The sequence below is a fragment of the Enoplosus armatus genome, chromosome 7 (genome assembly GCF_043641665.1).
Source record: "Enoplosus armatus isolate fEnoArm2 chromosome 7, fEnoArm2.hap1, whole genome shotgun sequence".
NCBI lineage: Eukaryota > Metazoa > Chordata > Actinopteri > Centrarchiformes > Enoplosidae > Enoplosus > Enoplosus armatus.
The window spans coordinates 3,265,719-3,288,179 of NC_092186.1; the positions used below are offsets into that span (position 1 = coordinate 3,265,719).

Below are 22,461 nucleotides of genomic sequence, written 5' to 3' on the forward strand. Positions count from 1 at the left end.
TTGAGAGAGACAGATTTTAAAAAGAATGGCCAAAAGTGGCTCAACAGACATCAAGATATCCTGACTTGTAGTGCATAGTATGAGTAAACAACGTTTCCCATAAAAAACTATATTTCCTGCTTGGGAAATACATGTCCCTTTCAAATGCAGGCTGCAATATTAGAAGTCTGTCATTTCCACTGGTGAGAGAAAGTCGTTCTTTTGCCAGTCACAAGTGAGTCTCAAGTCTTGGCTATAAGGTCCTGAGTCAAGTCACGACCAACAAGTCCAACTTTGTGTTGCAAGTCCCAAACAACTCTGCCAACTTTCCCTCCTGCTCACGTTATGAGACTGGCTGCTGTCGGACTTCGGAAGATATCAAGTCATTCCAGTCATGAGTCATGGGTGTTAAAGTCAAGTTACAACTTTCTTTCGATCGTCAAGTTGAGTCTAAAGTCACCAGATTTATAAATCGAGTCTGAATGAGATCCAAATCATGTGACTCATGTCCACACCTCTAGTTATCCCCAAGGCCCAGCTGAGATTACTCATGTGATGTCATTTGAGTAACTGAATGAAGCCCAGGATGAGTAGTACTCCCTGTGACTGGGAAATTCACTTCATGTGTAAAACTGGAGGTGTGTTTTCTTGAAAACAACCAAAAGTTCTGTTTATATTCAGCGTTACTCTGCAAAACACACCGTGCCACACGCCTTGAGGCCTGACAAACATGTTGAATGCATTTCCATCTTCATAAAACAATTTTCAAATTGCATTGTCTACATCCACATTTGCCATCATGCAGTCTTCTTCGTCACTGCTTTTGCTGGAGCACTGCTGTGTGTCTTGGCACATTGGCATCACCTGCAGATAATTGAAATAGTGTGAAACCATTGGCAGGAATGTGTATTGAGTCTGTTCCATGCACGAGACAAACACAAGGGGGACCCACTTGTAAAAAGCTAAATCAGTTGTATTAGTGTCAATTTTGGCTGTTGTTTATGTTGAAATGCTGACAATTTTCCACAGTCTTTAAATGTAGCTTAGCTTGATTGTAAATTCAATATATTATACATCCCCACTGGAAACTATATTATGTTGTTTACCCACACTTGCTATAATTAACACTATGTAAGTTGAAGTCCTCCTTCATCGCTCTCAGATTTTTATAAACATTTGGGGATGAGGCCAGAGGAGACAGAAACTTAGAGACACATGGAGAAAGATTTAAAGTAAGGGATGAAAGAGGAAACACCGATGGTTTGGTTTTGTTATTATTATATTACAAACATTAATATATAATAACGACCATAGGTGTTTGGTTTTTGAGATACAGACCGTCATGTTCATCCATCACAACCCCTCTGTGACAGAGTAGCTGAGGAAGGGGCTTACCACCACAGCCCACAACAGCACACGCTCTCCAGCCGGCACTCACTCAAAGCAGTGCCTTTGCCAGATGGTTTATGTTTATTCCCAATCTGTTTTTGTTCTGCTTGTGGGGGGGCATCCCTTTCTGTCTCTTGAAATGTGACTGCCTCCCCTGTAACAACTGTATTTTCATCACTGACCAAGTAAAGATTGGCTGTCCTCCTCCATCTGTGCCTCTCTGCATTTGAGTCTTCATTCCTGTGCTAGTTTACTGAGCTCTCTCAGAGGGTTACACATCCACGTGCTACCAGCTTGTAATTTCCACTGTGAAGTCAGGGAGAACTGTTGATATCAAGAAAACATCTGGAAGACCATGAAAAGTCTGGAAGGCAGAAGAAAAGAACACTCTGCCAACTGGTGAGCTGGGGGCTGGATCTGTTAGGCTGTGAGGTAGAACTGTGAGAGCAGAATGATGAATGGAAAGTAAGTTTCAATGCTTCCTGAAAGCTGAAGAGGCTAGGTGTTACAACAGAAGAATCAATCCTAAAGTACTCAAACCAAAGTTTGAAGGTTGTACTGCGGCCTTCACAGTTAGCCCTCAGGCTTGAATAGTTTTGAAAAGTGTGCCACTGTCTTCCTGACTGGAGAGCAGTTTCTGATCTACCCCCACTGGTGAAGGGCCTCCAAAAGTCCACACAGAGCACATCATTTGAGACTGTCAACGCTTTCCAGGCTGCTGCAGCACAGGAGATGACTTCAAGATGACAACTGGAGACCAAGGTATGCATTATTGCAGCTGCCATTGACCCAAGATTTCACAAACTAAAGTTCCTGCCAGCAGAGAAGAGCCTAAGTCAGCCTAAGTTCAAGCTCTTGTACTGCAAGCAAAAAGAAGGGAGAGGGAGGAAACACAGCAACGTCACAGTGCGGAACAAGATTACTCAACAAGTGCCAAACCACCAGTTTCAGAGAGTGTCTCTGCTGGACACTTTGCTTGGTTGTTAAAGATGATGCTAACACTGAAATGGTGAGGAATGAGGTACTGATATACTTTGGAGAATCGCCTATCCCAAAGGATGAGAACACACTCAAATGGTGGAAGGAAAATGAAGCAAGGGTCCCACCATCCTGACAAAGTCATACTTATCTGTCCCTGCGACATCAACCCCATTCGAACGCATCTTCTCAGCTGTAATGCTAACTGAACTCTTGCTGTCCCGTTTGTATTGAGAAATGTTCAATACTGAGATTAGTGCACAGTGCTTCTTTAAAGTGAATGATGGCCTAAAATATCTTTTGCACAATTCATGTTGGGCTGAATTTATGTCGGACATAACGATAAACATTCTTGTCAAAAAATGGTTTTAGATTAAAAAGATTAATGGTAGAAGTTAAGGTTATTATTTATTGGTACGTTTACCAAAGGATTAATCAACCAATCGGAAAATAATCGATAGAATAATCAAAAAAATAATCGTTAGATGCAGCAGCCTTTGTCTTGGAGAATCTATTTTTTGGGCTTTTGCCTTTAATGGACAGGTACAGATGAGAGAGACAGGAAAGGTGGGAGATAGAGAGGAGACGACATTCAGCAAAGGGCTCGGACCGCAATCGAACCCGAGCCGCTGCAGTAAGGATCTGTCTTTCTTTTTTCTTTTTAAATGGCTGTAATGGCTTATATAGCATGCCTTGTGTTCACCCATTCACACACACACACACACACACACACTGATGGCAGTGAGCTGGTTCAACTGTCAGGAGCAATTTCAGTGTGTTCAGTGTCTCGCCGAGGGACACAGTCAATATGTGAGCGGAGGGAGCTGGGGATCGGACCGCCGACCCTGCGATTGGTGGATGACCTAATCTACCTGCTGAGACAAAGCCCTCTTCCTTTTCTGGTGGTGGACCCCATTGAAGGCAGTAAAAGCACACAGAGAAAGATAGATGTGACAAAGAGAGGATGGTGGGTGTAGGTAGAGGCAAACAGATGGAGAGAGTGAGTAAGCACTACTCCTCAGGCCTGACAGCAACACAGCAATCCTCACATGGTGGTAGTTCCCTGCCTCATAAAGTTTGCACTAGGAACCAAAAACAGCAACAACCAAACAACACCATCACTCAGAGGATCTCTGCTGCACTGCAGTCCCAACACAAACCATAAAGCAGATTTATTGACATGTCGGGCAAAAGTAATCTCTTTAATCAGAGCAATCTTATCGCCTGATGAGGAAGTGGCGGCGCACAAAGCAGAATCGTTTATCCTGCCGTTGTGTGGGCCCCGAGCTGCTGATGGGGGAAGCCAGGAGTAAAATTGAATTGGGAATAGAGCTGGGATAATAAAGCTGATTATAATGCATGGAATAAAGCACTTAGATGTTGACATTATTACAATACCCGCTACTAATTAATTACATCCTAGGGAAAACTTTATATTGTCAGAGGAGCACACTCACACACGTACTAAACGTCTCTAAACAGATTCAGAGATACTGTACAGCAAAGAAGCAAGGAACCATTTATTAGGATAAAACATGTCTTATGTAACACATGACATCGCATCTCCTTTTACAGCCGGACAAACAGTTTAGAGACATTCTGGATATGAATGTAGATGAACTTATGCCAAAAGTTATAAGTAACAAAATAAATCAGAATTTTGAGACAAACATTCAAGACCGTAACCAAGCAAGCTCATATTTTATGTGCTCTGGCAGATGCATCCGGCCCCCCTCCTGCTCAAACAGTTTTCCAGCCAACCTGGCCCGGGTCGGGCCAATCACAACCATTTGCCTAATATGGGGCAGGACTGACTGACAGAGGAGCGCTGCTGATGTGGAGGGCTCTGATAAATCTGCTATCGCGTCAGTATTAAACAAACTGGACGGTATGTTTCCTCTAAAATTAAGTTCGATTAAACATTTAGCTTATTCATAGAAAAGCTTCTATAATAAATAAAAGAGAACTAAACAACAAAAGTTTTTTAAATTGGAGGAAAATAAAATCTGATGCTTAGATTCTACTGAACAACACAAACTAGTGATGGGAAGTTCGGCTCTTTTCCGAGAGCCGACTCTTTTGACTCGGCTCCCAAAGAAGAGCCGTCTCTTTCGACTCCCGAACGGCTCTTTATTTAGGATCTTTTGTAGGCTGTATTTTACCTTAACTTTGCAAAAAAATCATGGTTTATGTGTTGAAAACCCTTTTGCTTTCAGTGTTTTTATGAGAGACCTTATAATTGCCTAATTCTGTGCATTTATTCTGTGACAAAACCACTCTTACATTTGTTTATTTCAATTAAACTTTTTTATTGCACAAATTAACAATAAATTTCAAACAAATCCACAGAACAGAACCAAACTCAAGCTAACATTAATAATGTCCTCAATTAAACTTTTTTATTGGACAAATGAACAGAAAAACTACACACAAATCAACAGAACAGAACCAAAACCAGAACCAAACTCCAGCAAACAGCATTAGTCCTCAGGGCAGGTTGGCATTCAGGAAGATCAGATGCCTCAGCTTGGATGGGCTGATACGATTTCGCCTCTCCGTGAGTATCTGCCCTGTTGTTCCCAATATCTTTAAACTGCAGCCAGATGCTGCTTCGCTTTCTAGTGTCACTCATAGTTAAACTACACGACAATGCAAGACGCACACACGCTCAAGTGGAGTGTCTGCCCCGCCCCCCTCTCTGTTTACACATCCTTGATTCTCACGTGAATGCCACATGCTGGTCGCCATGCTGGCCAATCATAGCAAAGCTCTGTCGTAGCCAGAGCTGGGACTGAGCACTGAAAGTGAAACCTAAACAGCGAATGGAAAAAAACTGGGAGCCGGCTCTCACTCGATGCGAGCCGGCTCTTCTGATTCACTACAAAGAGCCACGTTCACATATCCAATCAGTACATTTCTTTAAAAAAAAAAAATAATAATAATAATAAAAGGACTCCCTCTTTATGGTTCCGTCTGCAAATTCACTTTATACACAAAAACAGGAAAATAATCCATTTTCTCCCTATGGATGAATCATGAATAATGATTGATGGTACAGCCATAAAAAAAAAAACAAGTGATAATAAAACTTAACTGCACTTTTCTGAACACACTGACAAAGCGACACTCGCCGTTTCCACTCTGACTCTTGTCTGCTTGACGTCACAAAACTCGGCTGTAGATCCAAAATAGTTAACGCCAAGTCCTGCAAAGAGCGGCTGAGTGAATGTGGTCTGGACTTTGTGGAGGCGGGTGGTAGTTTCAGAGACGTCGTAGAATGACAGAATGCCTGCCCTGTGATCCAGGAACACTCCTACTCTGGAGGACTGAGGGCCTGGGATGAGGATTTTTTTACGGTTGTGTATGAAATTATAATTTTTTGCCAAACACTGTAATACCCAAGACTTGTCGTTGTTTCCAAATACACTGTCATCTCCTGTTCTGGCGATATCCTTGTATGCGACTGCCACTGAAACTCCTAATCCACTCCACTGCACTTCCCAGTAACAACGTCCAGTCAGACCTTTTCTGCTCAGGACCTGAGACCTGGACATGAACCTGTCTGGGTGACTGGAGTGGAACAGGTGATGATTCACTGAGGCCGCTTTCCTGTTCTCTTCAGATAACACCACCTGCCTGTTTGCTGTGTTCGGATCCAGCTGGAAATGATTCTTGTGGACTGCATATTGGGAAAGTTCCGCTTTCGTCTTGGGGTCTTGTGGCAGTAAAACATCCACTTCGGTCACCGTCATTAAGATCTTTTCCCATTCCTTTCCACAACTGTCCTTTAGTTTGTCGGCGGCCTCTGACACAGCTGCTGTCGCATCCTCAAAGTATCGCAAAGGGCCGCTTTTGATCTTGCGGAAAATGGTAGATTTAATGGGACGTGACAGCGAGACGGAATTGTTGAGAAACTGGATTTGAACGTCTGTGTGCGAGAGCTTCTCCAGATCAGCGTCCCTCCCCCTCAGCTCAGCGAGCTCCTGCTCCAACTTCCTCTGAAGCTCTGTGGCTCGACCTGCTTCACTCTCCTGCTGGGATCTGATCTTACTCTTTACACCAGAGCTTCTTTTCTCAATGAGACGGACTAGCTTGGTGGACATCTTCTCGCTGTCCCTCACTGCTTTATCAGCGGAGCGGTTGATCGCCTCCACCTCCTGCCGGAGCACCCCCACGTCTTTCTCTCTGTCCTGGATTCTCTGCTGGATCTTTTTGCGACTCACCCCGAGCTCCTTCTGCCTCTTGGTCCATTCTGCTGCAGCTGAAACTGTGTCGTGGCCTTTGTGTTCATCCATGGAGCACAGATAACAGATGCAGTGCTTATCGGTGCGGCAGAAAATCTTCATCACCTCACTGTGACGAGTGCAGATGTTCTCCTGAAGCTTCTTGGAGGGGTCGACCAGCTTGTGTTTTTTAAAGGCGGGGGATTCGTAGTGAGGCTGGAGGTGCTGCTCACAGTAAGAGACCAGACACTGCAGGCAGGACTTGGACGCTTTCCGCTTTCTGTCTTTGCAGGAATCACAGGCCACATCCCCAGGTCCGGCATAGCAGCGATCGGCTGGAGCTGAATCTCTTAACATGGTGTTTTTAGCCAGGAAAGTGCCTGCACTGAGGACAGTTGTAGTTTTTCTTCTGATCCTCCCAGTGGATTCTAATACAGAATAGTCACTGGATCCTTCAGTAGATCCAGACAGATCGAACAGCAAAAATTTTTCCCGGTTGAGCTGATCTACTTGCTGCGCTATTTCACCTCTGACTGTGTTTGTGAATAACAACGCCCTGGCCAAGAGGGAGTGGTTTTCAGGTTGTGCTTTATTCCAGAGAGAGGAGGGGTTAGAAACACCAGGTGTCGGTTGCCCATTTACATTGGAGCCTTTGTCATAGAGAAAAAAGCCTTCCTATAAGAGGCTGTGACAGTCACTGACTCAGAAAAAGCTGTGGCTACAGTCTGTTTTGGAAAAGTGCCACTGACCAGTCTCTGAGGGACACCTCGGGTAGGAAAAGTTCGGCAGGGGTATTTCCTTCAGGATGACCTCTTACTTAGGAAGTGGGCTTCTCGTGGAGAAGCATTCCGTGGCGATCCTACTGCGCAAATTGTGCTGCCTTCCAAATGTAGGCATCAGTGATTCAGACAGCTCACGGTAACGTTGCAGGACATATGGGTGTAAAAACATCTGCACACGTGTTTCTGCGTGTCACGCTTGCATCCAGTACCTGCAGCGTGTCAGCCGTTGTTAACTGGTGATTAACAAAAAGGAAAGGTGCAGTTTGAACTTTGGTATTACAGCAACAATACAAAAATGTGACAAACAGAGGAACTATGCAGGAGGGGGGGGGGGGTCTGTAGATTGACTTATATAAGAATTTGAAATAGTCACCTCACACCTCAGCAGCTGCACCATTAACAATTATTTGGTTTTGCACGAATTGAAGGAGAAGTTGCTTTTAGTGCACCACAACTTAAAGCTGCCTCTCTCTTGTGGTAACAGTTGTCACTAAATCAGGCTAACCACTGTGGTGTTGTCTGCAAGGATCCATCGCCTATGAGCAGCGATCCTCAAGATGTTGTAAGACAAAGGAAACAGCATCACCCACAGAGGACTAAAACTTTACGTGCAATGTTGTTGCACATGAAAGCTTCGACAACACGTCGTCATCGCAGACGTCAGAGCAGCTGGTCAGAAACCGTCGTGTCGCTGATCAGGTGCCAATAAGTCCGTTCCACACACACACACACACACACACACACATTCACGTCTTCGTGGGAAAGGCCACGTGTGGCTGACACCAGACAGTGTTAGCACGTCACTTGTTTATTTTGATTCTGGTTTGTAATATTGACATTATGTTTGTCAGAGCGGTGAGAGATGTGTTAATGTGGTGTACCTGGTTTTCTCTTTGTTTCTCCGCATGCTGCTGCTGCTGAGTCGTCTGCCCAAAACATGAGCTGAAGGTTTGAGGCAGCCTTTTATGCCAAAAACTGGAAGTGGAAGAAGCCAACGACCGGTGCTGGGTTGGGGGGGGGGGCTCTGGACTGCACAAGACATTCTTAAAGAACGGCAGCCTGTGGATACTTCTTTTGGGTTTGTTGGTATTTTCAGTATTTATAGTAACTGTTTGTTTTATGTGTACTGTGCCATGTGTGGTTGTTGGGTTTATCTTTAATTGTATGGAGTTATGTCCCCCCCCCCCTTTTGTGTTTGAGTAGGCTGGCCTATGGGTATATATACCCCTCTTTTTGTGTCATTCGTTAGGTCAGGTTTGTTCGCCTCTACTAGTGATGGGAAGTTCGGCTCTTTTCCGAGAGCCGACTCTTTTGACTCGGCTCCCAAAGAAGAGCCGGCTCTTTTGACTCCCGACCGGCTCTTTATTTAGGATCTTTTGTAGCCTGTATTTTACCTTAACTTTGCAAAAAAATCATGGTTTATGTGTTGAAAACCCTTTTGCTTTCAGTGTTTTTATGAGAGACCTTATAATTGCCTAATTCTGTGCATTTATTCTGTGACAAAACCACTCTTACATTTGTTTATTTCAATTAAACTTTTTTATTGGACAAATTAACAATAAACTTCAAACAAATCCACAGAACAGAACCACAGACCACACTCCAGTATGTGCTGTATAGAAATAATAATAATTGCAAAAATGTTTCAGTAACACTTTCTATGAAGACCACATCTGTAGTGCGTTATGGGGGCATTCATAGTGAATTATAATGCAATCATATATACCTGAATGTTCCATTCATACAGCAGATAAAGTTTACTTGTAATTCTCTGCATTTTGGCGTCGGACATAATATAACAGAAATGTGACTAATAATAATAATTGTAGCAGCGAACCACAGCCAGGCGTAGGAACCCACAAGACGAGAAAGCACAAAGAGACTCTGAGGAAGATACAAAGCCAGTAACATGCATTAATGGGACATGAAAAATACAGATGAAGAGGGAAAGGAGGACAGAGGAGCTCAGTGCATCATGGGAAGTCCCCCGGCAGTTTAGGCCTATAGCGCCATAAGGATGGGCCAGCCCTAACTATAGGCTTTATCAAAGAGGAAACCTTTAAGCCTGCTCTTAAAAGTAGGGAGTGAATCTGCCTCCAGAACCCAAACTGGGAACTGGTTCCACAAGAGAGCTCTGGGGCTTTTGCAGAGAAGCTAATATGGGAGAAATACGATCTCTTTTCCCGGTTCTTGTCAGTACCGTAGTATTGTAGATCAACTGATACAATATACAGTCTATGGCTGCTACACATGAATGTCATAAGTGTTTATGACATTAAAAAAACTCATCATAAAATGACCTGACAGCCGGATGGAAACAGTGTGCAGCCACTCTCACTGGGATAGGAAGTGCAACTGTGTGTGTGTGTGTGTTTCCTGCCATCTCCTAGCAGGTTCTCTTCACAAGTAAATATGTAATGACTGCCAATGCACTTACACACTGCCCCATCCTCATCACTGGGGCCAGAGTTATCAGTGGCTTCTCTTCCCCTCCGACAGCTCATCAGTATTCTGCTGCCTCACCACCTGATAGGACACCTGATTGCTTTAGACAACATCGTACATTTTGCATGCAACAGCTGCATCATTGCACAGCCTTACTGTCACCGAGTGGTGAGTTCCTGGATTCTTTCATCTTCATACACACAAACATACGGCATAAACACACACACACACACACACACACACACACACCCTAAATTTCACATCATCTGGTACATAATTCACAGTCGGGCAGGATTATCCTGGTGATCCAGGTGAAGTGGGTTCACTGGGATCAGGCTAACCCAATAATCCACAGCAGAAATGGAAATTGTCTTCAGAAGACATCTTCTACAACGGGAGCATTTTCCTACAATTCTTCATTATTTAAATTGATGAATAATAACATGTAATACCATCACACTACTTCTTCCTGTGCTCATAGTTCCTACGGCTGCTAGAAGGCTTTGTCACTTGAATGTAAACAGAAGTCTTTTTGGGGCACTTGCTGAAACGACGAAATACTCTTAATACTAATAATTTCTTAGGAGGACGGTCTCGGCATTGACCACTAACTTTAAGAGAGGGCTCATTCGGTGCTCATTCACTCAGTCAAATAGAGCTCTCTCAGTCCTCTTTCTTTTGTTGGTGTTTTGTTGTCAATCATTTTAGTGTTTTTCTTTATTTTACAATATCTAATCAAGTCGTTTTTTTTGTTTTTCTTTGTTTAGTGTAGAGACACGTGATACCTTGAAATGCATGGGGATCCACCTACCAGTAGGGGTGCAATATGAACATAAAATGTATACGTAGTAGACACGAATTTCTTAGTAAATAAATATTTCTCTGCTTCTGCATCTATCCACTGAGGCACAAATGACTGCACAGACAGAAATGTAGTGAATCAGGACCTGAGAATATGATTAATGTTGAAGCAATAATGGAAAAGCCTTAACTTCTCTTTACAAGTCAGTGTGTTTTCAGCATCAGAGAAGCTTTCCTGAAATTCAGTCCGTCTATGGCGAGTAAGCCATCGGTACGGTGCGAGACAAGGTGACATCACTGTGAGCACATTACATGTTTCAGGAAGTTTGCTGATTGCCTTTGGGAAACCCTGTGCATACGTGTGAGCACCTGTTTAGATGTTGCGTGTGTGAGTGCATGGTTTGAAGGATAGAGCTTTAATGAATAATTGATTCTTACATTCTCCTCTCTGTGCTTCTCTAATTAAAATATCCAGCCTCTGATCCCAGCTGGAAAACTAGGGAGACTGCACCATCCTATCCACAACATCACACAAGGCAGAGAGGGTTAGAGACAAAGAGCGAGAGAGGGAGATGGAAAAAGGACACAAACAAAAGGAACAGATAAAAGAATGGCCAATGGTGGACATCACTTGTCCTTCAGGGAGTCTTCAATGACAAATGTTGATGCATTTGTGAGGCCAGCTAGTCATTGGTTAAATGTACTGATTCATCTTAACCATTTGAAGCCAAATAAATGAAAAACACACAATATATAATCTAACGGGAGTAGATTAAAAGGAGTATACAGCAACATCTGGAAACAAAAGACTCAGTGATTGCTCCCCTCATGTATGGCGAGTACTCAAACTGCATTGAGCAAACACATGATGAAAGAAAAATAGAATATTACAAATTTGAAAAGATAAATGAAATGTTTTGTTGTAGGAGAATCAGCAGAGTTGGGTGTCAGTAAAAGGCTGCTTTTTGACAGTGAGTCAGTTTGAGGCCAGTCAGTCAGCACTGGGTGACCTGAAGGCTCACATAGGAGCATACGTAACTAGAGAATGTGTAGACATTTAGGGAAGTAATGTGCTCCTATTTCCTTAGTCACAGCTGTGCAGCTGAATGGGCTACACACACAAAATACATAAATAATGATTAATCAAAATAACATCACACAACTGAGTATTCTCCCTCGTCTCTGGTGGGAGACAGACCAGTCTGAGGCAGGTGCACTGTTGGAGTGAGATTAGCCAAATAATAAAAACAAAAATAAGAGTTAAATAGGGAGCCAGTTATTTTTGATTTGGATGGACAGCTGAGTCTCATTGATTCTGACCAGTCAACATGAATGCTGCATATATAAAAAAGAAATGACACCAGGCCCAGCGTGTTTACAGCATTTCACTTCTCCTGGTGACAGAGTCCTGCGGGAGCGATGAGGAAAATGATGAGGCAGACATATTAAACACATTAAACCGTTTTCATTATGACAGTAATCTCTGTCCAGATTTAAACTAAATTATGCATACTCTTCCAGTTATTACCTTTGACGAGGGAGGAAATAAATAATGTAACACTCTGGAAATAAGTCATCTGTTTGCAGCCAAAATCATCTGACACTGTGTTGGATGGTTGCCACTGTTCTTATCGTCATATCCCCAGAGCAGAACCCAGAAGACGGAGAAGGGCTCCGTTTGTACTTGGGCAGGCTCAGAGCATTTGTAAGTTTAAGCAAGCAAACTGTTTAATGTCTGTGGTCTGTCACAAGAGGTTCTCTACACCAACAGACTGTCTTATGTGCAGTACAGACCAGGACTAAGAGCCCTAATGTACTCCACAACAAGTAGAGATGTGGACAGCAGCAGAGGACAGTGGAGAGTGGACACAGTTTAAAGGCAGTCGACACCACAGAATGTGGTTTAGGTCCAATACTAAGTATTACTGGGGACCACAATCACCATCATCTATCCAGATACAATACTCACAAAATGAGATCGAACATGACACGGATCTATTTTTCTGGTATCAATCCTCTTATTTTGAGTATTGGTAGTATTTTTAAAAATACGCTAAAATATAAAATACAACTTTGTTACAGTAACGAGAGTACATGTAATTCATTACATATATATAAGTTCATGATTTGAGTTTTTTCTATAGCAAAGAAAACTCTGTTCTGTAATTTGGCAGAATTTAGTCTCAAAGACTAAACAGTCACGTGACATGACTGGGTGTCAGGGCCGGCCCTCGCACTTTTGGAATATATCATAACTCTGCATCCTCTTACTTCCCATGCACACATCGTGCATTGAGAATTAAAAATGATACTGAAACTCCTTGCTTTAGAACACTCTCATTATCCTATATTACTTAAAAATGTTTAAATTAAAAATAAAATACTATTGATTACAAAAAACTAAAGCAACTGTTAAAATGACCAGCACCCAAAAGTATTGCACAAAATAAAATACACGTGATGCCGTTTTACAAATCAATAATCAAACCAACCAGTAATGTGTTAAGGGTCCTGCACTGCAATTTTAGTGACTGGTGGTATAATTTGTGCACCTGCAGTACCTGCAGGCAAAGACAGACATGCATGCGCATAGTTATATACCCATTGTGTATGCTGCTCAGAAATATAAAACATTATTGGTAAATAATACCAGTAAGTATGCAACTGTGATTTGCAATAATAAGAATAACTCAACCCAAGGTCACAATAAACAAACCAAGTTGACTGACTCACCTGCTGCAGGCAGTGATGGAGTAGCAGAAGATGAAGGGTCTGTACTTTGACACCAGATAAACGTCCACTGTGCATTTAATTCATTCAGCCACTGGCCTAAGTCAATCCTGGTCCAATTGCGAAGTGAGCATGCTTGAAGGTTTCAGCAGCCAGAGAACACTCCGTGTTGATTTACATTTGAAAAGACAGAAACACTGTGTATGATCCTGTTTGATCTCAATCTTGAACAGGATTCAATTCGTTCAGCTCTTGGACCCGGTCTTGTCTCAAGCTTGACGGGACCTGACAGTTTGGACTGGACTTGGGCTAGTCTCGATTGCTCTGCCCTCTACACTGGACTCTGTCGTGACAATGGTAGGCCTCATCTCTCCTCATCCTGAATATAACAGCACTGCCGCTGATGGAATGCGTTGTAAACAAGTGAACTTAATGAAATCTCTTATCGGTGGAGCTCACTCGCCACTGGGGACACCCGGCGTCTCATGCAGCAATTAATTCTGCAAATGAGTTATGAGTGAGTTATGCAGGGCAATATTGCCCATTACAGCTGGGCTGATTGCATTATAGCTGGGATATAATTGAGATGCCAGACCCACAGAGGAGAGGCTGCTGAGGCTTCACAGCAGAGGAGGAAACACAGAGACTAAGTCTGTGCTCACAATGCAGCATTCATGCATTTTAGGATCACAGTGAACATCAGCTGTGAGATACAGTCCATGTACAACAAACAGGATAAAGTGACAGCAATGCTGAAAATGACACATCCATCTTTTATGGTGACAGCATAATCCTTCAAGATTCAAAGGCTCACGTCATCCATTTGTCTGTATTTCCACTGTTGTGCCTCATTGTCAATCATGCGAAAGCTGGTTCAGCTAAACAGACATCAGGACATTTATCAGCGGAGAATGACATGAGATTTACTCGCTGCATGTATGTGTCACAGTAAGATCTGGGTAAATATTTTACATTTGTTAGCTGAATGCTGCAGTATTTCTTTATTTCTGTTTTTATATTTCTTTGTATTGGTTATGTATTGTTTAAGAAAGTCTCTATATGTCTTTGTTGTGCAGGTGTAATGAGGGAGAGCTCAGATGGGCTGTGGACATTGAAGCCTGTCCTCATCATATTCATGTTTGCGACAGTTATGCAGTCTGATGTGTGGCCGAGATGTGTTGGTCTTGTTTTTGATCATGTAGCCACTGTGATGAAGGCTGTTTAACTTTTGGACCTTAGTGAAGCAGTGATTTATTTTGTAAATTCATCAGGGGGTTACAGTTGTTTAGACCTCCTAAAATGAAAGAGCAAATCTCTTTTTGTAGCCGACTAAAAGACATTTGTTATGATTACAACAAGAAGAGAAGAGAGTCTGGTTCAGCTTGACATTCATCCATGATACGCAGACTCATTAGGGTCCACACTAAATGAGCAAGAGACTATTAGACAATGTGCTGTCTTCATTAAGTGTTTAGAACATAAACCCTGGCCTTAATTCACGATCGTTAACAGATGCCAATAATACACTGACAAACCTGTGGAACCAAATCTTCTTACACCACATGTAACCATCCTAAACCGAACTCCAGCCACCTCCCAAAACCAGCCTCAACCTGACGAGTACCACAATAATGAGCAATGACCAAACAAATAGCTCCCTAATGACAGTACATGTTGATCATTACTACTGTTAATATTTCATTTATCATATATAAATTCACCATTTCATCATGAGCCATTTCACTTGCGTCATCTAAAATCCTGATTTGAATAAATGACTTCCTGATCCAATCAATCAATCAATCCCATGAAAGCAACAGAACCAACAACGTGTTCGTCCATCTCTCAATACTTTCTGACTTCCCTACTCCGTCACTGCGGCTGTCAGCTGCAAGCCCATTGGTTGCGGATCAATAAAGTATTTCTGATTCTGATTCTTTGGAAGCTGAAAAGTTTCAAGCGATTTTTACATATTTAATAACATTTCACCACATAAAAAAAAGGTGGCGGCCACATTAACGACACTTTTCTATTACGATTTTAAACATATCAATATGCAGGAAATACACAATAAATATATTAAAGAATCACAATATTAAAAACACTGCAGCTAATGACAGCTCACGGTCGCTGGTTGACCAAACCTGAGCCGACCAAAACAACTCAAATCACACATTTATCTACTTGGTTTACGTTTTGGCTGCTTGAGAGTCACAGATGTGTGATACTGCTGTTCCTGACATCATGTGTGTGTGAGTGGGCTTTCATTGAATCAAATTGTTATAAAATTATGAAGCTGCTTTATGGAGAGGTACTGTGGTTCAGAAAAAGTTTGGTCGCCACTGGTTCAGCCAACAACACAGGTTTTCTGGCTGAACTACCTCAGTTAGCAGTTAATCACATGCTTTCAGAAGTCAGAAACATAAGAGTAAATCATGTAGGGGACCTGGCTTAGAACAGTGTAGAGAGACCACAACCTTGAAAGAGTCACTCCTCATTCAAGCCTCCACACAGTATAACGTATACAGAATTCAGAGCCTCGAGATCCATCAGACTAAAATTCACAAAGCAATGCTTTTTACAGATGCTTTGGATTAATCACATCCTGTATGCTACCAGGAAAGACTGCGGCCGAACCCTCCCACCCCAGACACAAACTGAACTGTTTCCATCAGGACCAAAACCTCATGGACCTCCCACTGACACTGACTCTATACCTCTATATACGACCCTATACACTCAACACAAACTGCTCCAGAGTGCTTTTCTTATCAGCCTCTGAAACTCCAATCAAACCCGTACCGTCTATTAAACAGTGGCAGTCCCAGTGCTTTCAGCAGCACTCTCCTTACTCCATCAGCACAGACTACTGAATCTGTGAGTGTCAGTCACCCAGGCTGATCACACAGCATGTGGCATCTGTCAGCCTGCATCCATCAGCGGCCAAAAGTGCTGCTGATACGCTATTTTCTTAGTTCGGTCTCATCGGATAATGAAACAGCAGGGTATTGTCATGCTCTCCCTTTAACGTTGTCATACATACACAATTTGAGAAAATTACATTTAGAGAGACATGGTGAGTTTCTGGTGGTGCTCTCTGTGCTTTTTGCTCTGACAAGCCTCACCACTAGAAAATCAACAACTGCTCTGGACTACATGCTTTCTCCATCTCCATACAGCCCGTTCTTTATTGATATTACAGTGGAAAACACACCCAAACACAACAACCTCCTATTCAGTAAACTTTAAATTAAAGTTTTTCTTCTTGTTCAATACCTCCGCTGTCATCAGCAAAGCCATCTAACTGAAAGACATTGAACACAACCAAGTGCCTGCAGACAGTGTTGTGCCTGAAGAGGAACAAGCTCAATAACAGCACAACAGATACAGAATATCTGAGGGCAACTCAGTGACTGTGTACAAAGTCTTACATCCACAGCAGGTTCTCTGCAAACTTGAAGAGATGTCTCTGAGAGCCTCCTCTATATAGTCTGTTCAGGCCTCACCAGACTTTCATTATTTTCCACTGCGACATTAATAGAGTTGTAGTTGAGTGAAAAAGAGCCGACCACAGCTGGCAGTGTGGAAGTAAATTGAATATATCTGAGGCGAGGAGAAGAAGAAAACAAAAAACCCTTACTTTACAAGCATGATTTCTTCATAGTTATATAACGTGGAAAAAGTCAAATAGTAGCTCTCATGCTCACAATGACAGTTCACACATGCTGATTAGCATATGTTTATGTTATCTAATGTTTATCAGTTGAGGAGAATGTCATTAGTTTTAAATTAAATTAATTACCTATCAAATTAAGTCAGAAGTCAGAAATTCATCTTGTTGGGAACATGAACGTCTGTCCCAAATGTCTTTTTTCTGCAATTTACTTTGTCTGCAGTATATTCACAGGTGAACAGTGAGCTTCCACTATTAAACTACTGCGCCGATTTACAGCAAGTTCTTCTTGTAGTTGTGTGGTTAAAGGTCAAATAATAAGATTTCCTGTAAGCCACAGTTCCACCAAGCAAGAGACACTAAATAATGACACAGAAATCCATTTAATAGTTGTCAGAACATTTCATCTTAAGCCAAAAGTGTCAACCTCATGGTGTCGCAAGATGAAAAGTCAGAGGATGACCAGAGTCAGTCGGATTCATCCTCTGGTGAACATGAATGTCTGTACAAAACTGTGTGCCAATTCATCTGGTGGATGTTACTCTAATAGTCTAGATGGCATTGTCCTGGCCTACAGCACCATAGTCTCTGAGTTATCTTAGATCAGGACATGTCCTTTAACTCCCACATAAAACAAACTTCAAAAAACTAAACAGAACGAGTCCATTCATTTGTTACTTCTAGGCTGAATTATCTGCTGTGCTTGCACTGGAAAAGTGACTATATATATACAGACAGTTTCAGGACTATTTTATTCTGCAGATTCATTTGAGTGTGCTGCTGATGAACACTATTATTCCACAACGCAATGTGCAAAGAAAATGGACGCGCTACTCACAGCTGCAAAAAAACAATAAATCAAAAAGTGGTGGAGAGCGGGGAGACAGCCTCAGAGAAAGCGTGGAAAACGAAAAAGTATTAAATCTTAAGAAACTAAACAAAACAAAACAAAACAAAACTAAATCAGCAGTGCTGGGGAAACGTCTCCAGGAGAAAGACAAAATATTACATCTTGAATGTTGGATATTCAATCCTTGAAAAACACTTTCAAAAAGTTACAGTTCGATTGACACTCGTTGGTGCAAGTCTTGTACCACTTGCTGTTAGTACAAAACTGTGAGGTTCATTGATTTCTTTCTAACTGCAAGAACAAAGGACCATGTTTTCTTGCCTTGCCACTGGCCATGAGCCTGGGAACCAGACGGATCTACAGATCTTATTTTGTCTGGCAGATACGTCTGGACCCCCTCCCATTCAAACAGATTTCCATCTGGCCTGATTCAGGTCGGGCCAATCACAACCTTTTATCTAAAGTGGGGCGGGTTTAAAGCGTTTTTTTTAAGCGTTTTTTTGCCATAACTCAAGAACAACATAATTCAGGAACAGAAGGGGAGATTGTGACCATATTTCACAGTTGGTCGGACGCTGAATAGGTGACACTTTAGACTCAAAGGTCACTGTGACCTCACAATAGTATAGCCTACCTCTCTGCCCTCTATATATTATGTATTATCTATCTTGGGTTGCTCTGGAAACCTTATACCTCCCTGATATAACCAAATATCATGAGACTACAACATCCAAATAATTGTGTGTACACAATAACACGTACAAACCACCACAGTCCTTTAACCTCTGCAATAACAAAACACACCACAATAAGATATATCTATTTCTACTATATGCTTCCAGAGAGCTTCTACAAAAAGCGTGAGGGGAATAATTCTTGAGGGCCTGAGGCTGGAGAGTTCTGAGGCGGAGAATCCATCAAGATCCCATTTGTTGAATTGATTTTTGTGCTCGTGTGGATGAGAGATTATGTGTGCTACCAGCATATTAAGATATACAGGCTAATGAGCTGACTGATACCTAACTGGGAGCACCTAAGATCAATATGGGCTGCAGCTCATTTAGCAAGTGTGTTTGCACACACTTTGGGCATCGTATGTGAACATGTGAGTGACTTTTAGCTTTTGGATTTATATTTACATGTCCTGGTCTGAAAGTACAATTGATCATAACGGCTTATACTCGACGGTTCTTTATGGGATTCATACAACATGACAATAAAATTGCAGAGTGAGATATTCAATCACAAGTCACCAGGCTGACCTGCCTCCAATACGACTAAATGATGGAATGAGTGAGAGAAAGAGCCTGAATCTGATCACAGCTTTCAGCACAGTCTTACATATCTGGTCATATCAAAGTGTCCTGTCAGGTCACATGACATTCTGCTATAGGTTGCTGTAACATCATCTGCATGTTATTGATCAATACCAAATTCTATCCCATGCATTATGTATGACTATCAAATCATATTTTCTAGCCACACAAAGCAAGAAGAGGCTGAATGATAATAATAATAATAACAGTTATTATTATTATTATTATTATTAATAAAACAATATTAATTATTACAATCATAATAACGCACCAATAAACACAGCAATATGCCCATAAAGCTAAAGAAGAAGACTGCTAGCAGGTGAACACAGGTGTAAATGATGTAAACAAGGAAGGAAATACATTCAGTAAAGGCTTGGTCACACCAGTATTTAACAATGGAAAACATTTTCCTGCTAAATGAATTCATACCAGTGGAATTACAGCTATTATTTACAGCAATGACCTGGTGGTTTGAAAGTTTTAAGAACTACGAGATTGATTTTTCTTAACTCCGAAAGGTGTTGGCTGGTTGTCACTATCAGTCTGCAGTGTATTTCACATAATAAACCACAGAACTGCCCTGAATTAGACCCGATAAAAAAACAGATCAAAGCTTCAATTTCAGTTTCACCTCTGTCCATACGCATCTCTGTGGCTCTCCTACACATGCAGGCACACCATTCATCTCTTTCTTTCTCACCTTTTTCTGTCTCGATCGGCTCAGTTTATTTAGCGACATTTCGTGCAGTTCAGATCTGCTGCAGCTCATTTACATCTGCAGTCCTGGTAAATACTCCGCAAAATGGAAAAGTTGCTGTAACACAAACTGTTGTGCCCCTGATGATAAATTGTGTTCGGCTTCCTGAAAAATCAGAATCAGAATCAGAAATACTTTATTGATGCCTGGGGGGAAACGATGTTTGGGTATAAATATTATATTAAAAGTTGCTGATGCTTTGTGTTATTTTTTATGAGGTGATGCATCATTTCCTTCACCTCACAGTGGTGGAATCAAAGCTGATACTAGTAATTCTAATGTAAGGCTAAAACTGTTAAGTATATATAAATCCATCAAAACATTTTTATAAATTGGTAGTTGCCTGTTTGTCATAAATGTATGTAGAGATGTAGGACACAGTGCTATTTATTTATTTGGTCTGTCAGTGGAGCCTGTACTGTAACTCCACCTAATTATTCTGTGCCCCAAACTAAATCTTGCCTCCAGCACACCGAACAGCAGTGGAAGTTCAGCTCAGACAGTCGTGTGCTCATCACAGCAGCACATAGCTCCAGAAGTCTGACATGGGTTGACAGATGATCTGACAGTGTGTGCTGAGAAATACGGGGGGAAACGTCACTCCGCTCGCTTTCATCTTGTGACAAATGCTGTATTTTTTGGTTAAAAAATGCTGTACTTCTAAGATGATGGAGTCCTCCGTTCTCACCTTGGTGGGTACCGCTGCTCCACCCTCCTCCTCCTCCTTCTCCTCCTTTGTGCGTCTCCATTCATCTGGCGGTAATAAAGCCCCTGGAGAGCTCTGCACTGAGATCAATACCGGCGAGAAGAGAGTTCCTTTAAGCTCCACCGTGCCTACCTGTTTATTTACCTCCCCAATCAAAATGCAGGAACTTCCACGGGCACGTTGCATAATAAACACATGCACACAACAGAAACCACTGTACAGCCACACGTACACACACACACACATTTCATTCAAGTTTCCTCTTCACTGTCACTGCTGCTCTTGTTCTCTCTAGTCTCAGGTGTGGGAGGCACGGAGGCCTCTAGCTCATTGATTTAGTGTGAAAATAAGGCTCATTGATTTTGCACTGAACAAAATATGGACAGATGTGCACACTTGAGGATTACACGATACCTGTATTTCAATTTACTGATACACTGTCATAATGTCCAGAATCGATCCATCCACTTCCTGCTGCTAAACCAGGTTCAGGTTGCGGTGGACGTCCACATCCTTTCGCTCCTCTTGGGGGATCCCAATAACTTCCTCTAGTGTGTTCAGGGTTTACTGCAGGATTTCCTCTCAGTCGGACATCCCCAGAGTACCTCCACAGGGAGCATCCTAATCAGGTCCTAATCAATGCTAAAGAGCAGCAGTTCTACTGCTGGGTAGTCAATGCATACAACAGAATCAATATACAACTGCATTAACTTTATTAGACACAATAAATAAAAGTACAAAATAAAAGTAAATAAAAGTACAAAGTACACAACACATAATATAAAATACCCACAGAGCTTCAGCCCACAAACACACACACACTTAGGGGGGCTTTCACATCAGGGACCCGGGCAAAGATGGCAGCGGCCGGATATTTTGGCTTCATTTTTGTACAGTGGGAGAAAGAGGAGACACGTCATCCATCTTTATATACAGTCTGTGGTACAGACATGAAAAAGCAAAGGAGAGAGACTGGAGGGAAACGTCAGTAAGAACCCGTGTCTCTGCTAAGTTCTGAGTTCAGTCAGAGGCTAAGCTGATTACAAGCCCACTCCCAGCCTCCCACAGACGTGGTCGGTGCATATGTTGCTTGCTAACAGCTAACATGCAGTTGGTCCAGTGGTTGTTCGGGGTGAATCAACACAAGCGGTCCAGCGGTCAAATTCATGACAATAAAGTCTTGACTAGAGCCAGGCTGCTAGGGTCACTAAAAAAGATTTAGATTTTAGAGACCACTTAGTTCATACATACAACATTACACCACTATACAACATAGAGGTTGTTGGCATGGTGGGTTACAATTCGTAAGTGACTGTAGTATACGTGTGTTTCTGTACTCAGATTTGAACAGTAAGATTGTGACGGGGAGCCACAATTAACTGAAGAGCGCAGTGACCGCTGGATAACTGACTGGCCCTCTAGCCACTTTAGGAGGCAGACCCACACTCTACCTTTAAAGTAGACTTAAAACTTTCCTTTTTGATAAAGCTTATCGTTACGGCTAGCTCAGCACGTTGACCAGCCCGTCTGTCTGTCTGTCTGTCTGTGTCTGTCTCTCTGTCTCTCAAGGCAGATCGAGATTTCTGCCTGTTAAAAGGGCGTTTTTCCTTGCTGCTGTCGTGGTGGGAACGGTTGGGTCTCTGTAAATAATATTATCTCCTTGTGCATTTTTGTATCATTCACAAATCACTAATGGAGGCCCACATTGGGTCTGGATCAGTTCGTGGTCACACCCCCCCCCCAGCACCCCCTGATGCTCAGTCATTGCTTATCCTTGAGGGTGAGCCCAGACACCTCGTGAATGACACTATATCCAGAATCTGTCTCTT

At 42.2% G+C, this 22,461-nt stretch overlaps 1 pseudogene; it reads right to left on the reverse strand.

Annotated features, from left to right (window-relative positions):
- Window positions 1-5,435: 5,435 nt before the first annotated feature.
- Window positions 5,436-20,679, reverse strand: LOC139287694 (E3 ubiquitin-protein ligase TRIM16-like; annotated as a pseudogene).
- Between the last annotated feature and the right edge of the window lie 1,782 nt (window positions 20,680-22,461).